Raw genomic sequence first — 5,566 nt, 5'->3', positions numbered from 1 at the left:
AGCCACGTTCATTCATTAATTGCGGAGACCCAGCGGAATTGGTTCAGATGAGAAAACCCATTGTTTACTTTGTGAGGCACGGAATGGCTTATTCGAGAGACGCTGGTCTGGTATATTGCTCGCACGGTCGTGAGTCCTAGAAAGTCACGGCGTGCCATTGTGTAGAATCACGTTAGTTTGTCTACGTGTTCCAAATGAATCCGTTGAACTTCCCGCGTGCACAGGCACCGCCATGAAGCCCAGACAAGCATGGTTATGCTTTACATGGGATCACGTTCGTGCGTTTATAGCGGAAACCCACAGCAGCCGCCTCATCCTTGATTCAGTGTTCTGGGTCACAGGCACGGGCATGAAGCGCTCAAAGGCATGGTCGGTGGTATTACATAGAGTCACGCTAGCCTGCGACTCTATCAGACGAAGATGCACATGCGTTTAGCCCACGGAGATGAACCTTTGACGCACAGCCACGGACGTTTACTATGCGAGGCACAGATTGGCCTATAAGAGAGACGCTGTTTTTAAAAGCTTATTTCCTTGTATTTAAGAGCACAGACGTGCAGTCCATACAGACACTGTTCCGTACTGAATTGTGTCACGCTTCTTTCTTGATAAAGGCGTCGACGTTCGTGGCTGTCTGTGTTTCAGTGTCAAGGGTCACAAGCACAGGCATACAGCCCTCAAAGGCATGGCGTGCTATTATATAGAGTCACGCATAAGGGTTTACTGATGGCATTCTGAATGAGTCGGTGGGCTCGGTCAAAAGGAGAGGCATGGACATCAAGCCCTCGGAGGCATAGTTTGTTCTTACTCGGAGTCACATTTGTGCGTTTATTACAGAAATCTAATAGGTTCGGGCGACTGTCCTTGTTAGAATTGTTTTCATTGCATGATTTGAACTCAAATGCACAAAGGCGACTTGATATGTTTAGTAGCGTCACAGTCCTTTACGCATGAAGAACGCTTTCTGTGTGTCAGTGTTTCAGGTCATAGGCACGACTGTCATGCCCACAAATGCATGAAGGCGATTTTATATGTTTAGTAGCGTCACTGTCCTTTACGCGTGTCAGTGTTTCAGGTCATAGGCACGGTTTTCAAGCCCACAAACGCATGTCATGTCATTATCCAGAGTCACCTTCGTGTCTCTTTGTGTTCCAAATGCATCTGTTGACTATATTACCAGGATAGGCACGGTCGGGATGTCGAGGGAGGCATGCTTGTGTTTTACGCGGAGCCACGTTCTTGCGTTGATTGCGGAAACACAACATTTCGACGGGCGTCTCCACCTACTCGGGTGTGAACTCCACATGGCACCGCCACGGAAACCCAAGGGTCCGACGGACATCTCCTCCGGTGACGCCGCTCTGGCTCATCGCCCGAGGCCAGGCTCCGGCTATTTATGGTGGACGGACGGAGTTTCAAAACCCTAGCCACACACTCTTCCATCCTCTGCCCACCGCCAGGCCATTCATTCCTCTTGGTGCTCTCTATCCTGACCCTCTCCCCCATGCCTGGTCAGGAGGAGAATAATGCGGAACCCAGTGTCCAGACACTGCAGGAGATCCAGGCTAACAAGGGCTCCTCATCTGTAAGTTCACTCTGCTTCCGCTTCATTCGTTTTTTTCTTTCCTTCGGCTACTTGGTTTAGTTGTGAAACGTGAATAAGCCAGACGGAGTCTCGAAACCCTAGCCACATCCCCTTCATCCTTTTGTCTGCCTCCAGGCCATCCACTCGTCTTGATGTTCTCTATCTTGACACTCTCAGCCACGGCTGTGCAGAAGGAGACTCCTCCAGAGCGCCATGTCCAGTCGCAGGAGAAAATCTCGGCTGGCGAGGGTTCCTCATCTGTGAGATCGCTCTGCTTCAGCTTCATTCGTTTTTTCTTTCTTTCGGCTACTTGATTTAGTTGTGAAACATGGATCATTGTGGTGAGCTTCATCGTAATGTTGATGAGGGTGCGTCCTGCCATCAATCTGACATCTTCTCCTTTGACCAGCTGAAGAACCTGTTCAATACTGTGGAAGACTTCCTGAAGATATCCACGAAGTTGGACGAAGAGAACAAAGCCGCCATTGCACTTCTGATGCATGAGAAGGCGTAGCTCGAACATCAGCGTGATAAGCTGAAGCTGGAATCATACGTTATGAAGAAACAGATCGAGGAACTTCGCGCCGAGCAACCAAAAAAAAGTCTCGCCGGACTAAGTAGACAGCAGTGACCCTGATCCTTGTATCTGAAGTTGTTAAGTAGTGCACTAAAAGTTTCTTATTTTGTCTTCCGTTACCTCGTGCCGTCAGTAACTTTGATAACAAATGTGTTTTACTTTCCTGGGTCACGTTCATTCCAAGTTTATGGGTACAGATGAACATTAATGTAATGGCCAGTTCTAGAGACGTTGTTTTTAAAAGCACGGACGTGAAGTCTCTACAGCCAAAGTTTTTGAACCAACTAGAGTCATGTCTTGTGCACACATGAAGGCGCAGACATTCCTGCCTTTCTTTGTTTCAGTGTTTCGGGTTACAGGAAGGCATAGTCGGTGGTATTACATAGAGTCATGCTAGCCTGTGACTCTATCAGACAAAGACACACGGGCGTTTAGTGTTAAGGGGCATAGGCACGAGCATAAAACGCTCAAAGGCATGGTCGGTGGTATTACAGACATGAACTCTTGTTGATAAAAGTTCACAAGATATGAACTCTCTAAGGACACAATTGCGTATTGAGTTGGGTCACGCTTTTTTCTTGATGTTACGTATATTATTCCATAGAAGTGTGGAGGTTTGTCGTTGTATGTGTCACAGTGTTAAGGTTTACAGGCACGGGCGTACAATACTCAAAGGCATGGTATCGTATTATACAGAGTCACGCTCACTTGTCTTTGTGTTCGGAATGATTTCTTCCACTCGATCAGATGAAGAAGCACGGTCGTTAAGCCCCCAAAGGCAAAGCTTTGTCTTACGCACAGCCACGCTCGTTCTTTAATTGCGGAGACCCAATGGAATTGGTTCAGATGAGAACACCCACTGTTTACTCTGTGAGGCACGGAATGGCTTATTTGAGAGACGTTGGTCTGGTATATTGCTCGCACGGTCGTGAGTTCCAGAAAGTCACGGCTTGCCATTGTGTAGAATCACGTTAGTTTGTCTACGTGTTCCAAATGAATTCGTTGAACTGTCCGCGAGCACAGGCACCGCCATGAAGCCCAGACAGGCATGGTTATGCTTTACATGGGATCACGTTCGTGCATTTATAGCGGAAACCCGCAGCAGCCGCCTCATCCTTGATTCAGTGTTTTGGGTCACAAGCACGGGCATGAAACACTCAAAGGCATGGTCGGTGGTATTACATAGAGTCACGCTAGCCTGCGACTCTATCAGACGAAGATGCATGTGCGTTTAGCCCACGGAGATGAACCTTTGTCTTACACACAGCCACGGACGTTTACTCTGTGAGGCATGGATTGGCCTATAAGAGAAATGTTGTTTTTAAAAGCTTATTTCCATGTATTTAAGAGCACGGACGTGCAGTCCATACAGATACCATTCCGTACTGAATTGTGTCACACTTCTTTCTTGATAAAGGCGTCGACGTTCGTGGCTGTCTGTGTTTCAGTGTCAAGGGTCACAAGCACAGGCATACATCCCTCAAAGGCATGGCGTGCTATTATATAGAGTCATGCACAAGGGTGGTTTTATGATTGTATTCCGAGTGAGTCGGTGGGCTCGGTCAAAAGGAGAGGCATGGACATCAAGCCCTCGGAGGCATAGTTTGTTCTTACTCAGAGTCATGTTTGTGCGTTTTTTACGGAAACCTAATAGATTCAAGCAACTGTCCTTGTTAGAATTGTTTTCGTTGCATGACATTCGTGCCTTTATTGGGAAAACCCAACGGTTCGACGGGCGTGTCCTCAAATTCGGCTGTGAACGCTACATGCCGTTGCTCGGTAAACCCAGTCGTCCGACAGGCGTCTCCTCAATAAATAGTGTTGGTACCTTAGCTAATAACAACATATATCAACATTGGTCCTAGTTGCAGCTTCCCAGGACCACTTATGCCACACATGGAGCACAGCCTCGGTGCATGCTTTTTTTCGTGTGTCTGTGTCGGAGTAATTGGACACGGATACCCCGAAGACGGGAAGACAATATTTCAAGACATCGGGGCTAGCAAAGCCCCTCAGTCCGACTGTCCGGCCGCTCTTGCCGGCTCCCCGTCCGACTGCTCTCCCCGGCCGGCTGCCGACTGCGCCAACCAGCCGGCTGCCGACTGCAGCCCGACACCGACAAGACCCCGACGTGGCGGCCATACCGCGGACGAGACGGCTGTACCTCGATGCCATCATGTATAGTGTCACTTGTCCCCTGGCACTATTTATGAAGTAACCCAGGGGACAAGCGTGACACCCCACCATACCCCCTTGCTCCCATGCCACCACATAGCTTACATACTAAGCTAGCCATGCCTATATAAGGCACACACCCATCCATCCACACTCACTCACGCATGAGCTCACACACACCCATTCGGCCATAGGCCATGGGCATAGCCGGCCACTAGAGCATGTCTCATGCAGGCATACACCAAGTCAGATACCCACGATACTGATCTCAGATACAGCTCCAGGAGCGCTTTGTACTAGACATATCAGATACACTCAGACATGCAGCAGTAGGAGTATTATCTCTCTGGAGAGCTCCGAAGCTGAGTAAACCACCGCGTGCTACTCGCATACCCGCTCCCGGGCCTATCAGCAGCAGTCTTACCCTCACACTAAGCCCTTGTGGCATCTGTCGACTCGCAAGCCCCCCGTGAGAAATACCACGACAGTTGGCGCCCACCGTGGGGCGGTACTATGCTAACGCGCTGCTGCTGGTTTCGCATTCCGGGCGGGACCATCTTCGTCTTCTCCGCCGCGGCGTCGCGCCGTCTCTCCGGTAGCGCTCGGGGGCTCGACTTCGACCCGCCCCCGGAGCGGCCGTGCGGGACGGCGCGCCCTCGCCGTCGGCCTCGCCTTCTTCACCACCACCGCAACACCGGCCGTCCGTCCGCGCGCACACCGCGCGCGGGCCTCGCTTCGTCGGCCGCATCCGTCCACGCGCCGCTCGCGTCGACTCCCCTCCACGTTGCGGCTTGCTCCGGCCAAAACACGCGTTCGCTCCTCCATTTACCGTCCATATAAGCTAGCTAGGTGCTAGTCAACAATGGTCAAACCTGGCCATGCATTGCCCATACACTTCTCAGATGCGGGTCGGACACGACTTGTACTCAAGCCAGACAATGGTTATGCACTAGCAAACCAGCGCCGCTCCGCTCTGGCTGCTGTGCTGCTCTGCTCCGCTGCGCGTCCATCTACACGCGCGAGCACGCACCAGCGAACCCCTGCCGCCTGCGCCCCATCCAGTGCTCCGAGCCCTCATCGCCCTGCCTCTGCTCGTCCATGGCGCCGCCACAGACCTCCCAGCCACGGAGCCGCTGGCTCGGCTGCGCCTCACCAACCCCCGATGCTGACCCGTGTTGGGGCCTGCCGTGGCTCTCCACCCGCGGCATCCCCGTGGGCTCACTCGACCA

The sequence above is a fragment of the Triticum urartu genome, chromosome 2 (genome assembly GCF_003073215.2).
Source record: "Triticum urartu cultivar G1812 chromosome 2, Tu2.1, whole genome shotgun sequence".
Taxonomy (NCBI): domain Eukaryota; kingdom Viridiplantae; phylum Streptophyta; class Magnoliopsida; order Poales; family Poaceae; genus Triticum; species Triticum urartu.
The sequence above is the reverse complement of the archived record's forward strand: the minus strand, read 5'-3'. Positions refer to the sequence as shown.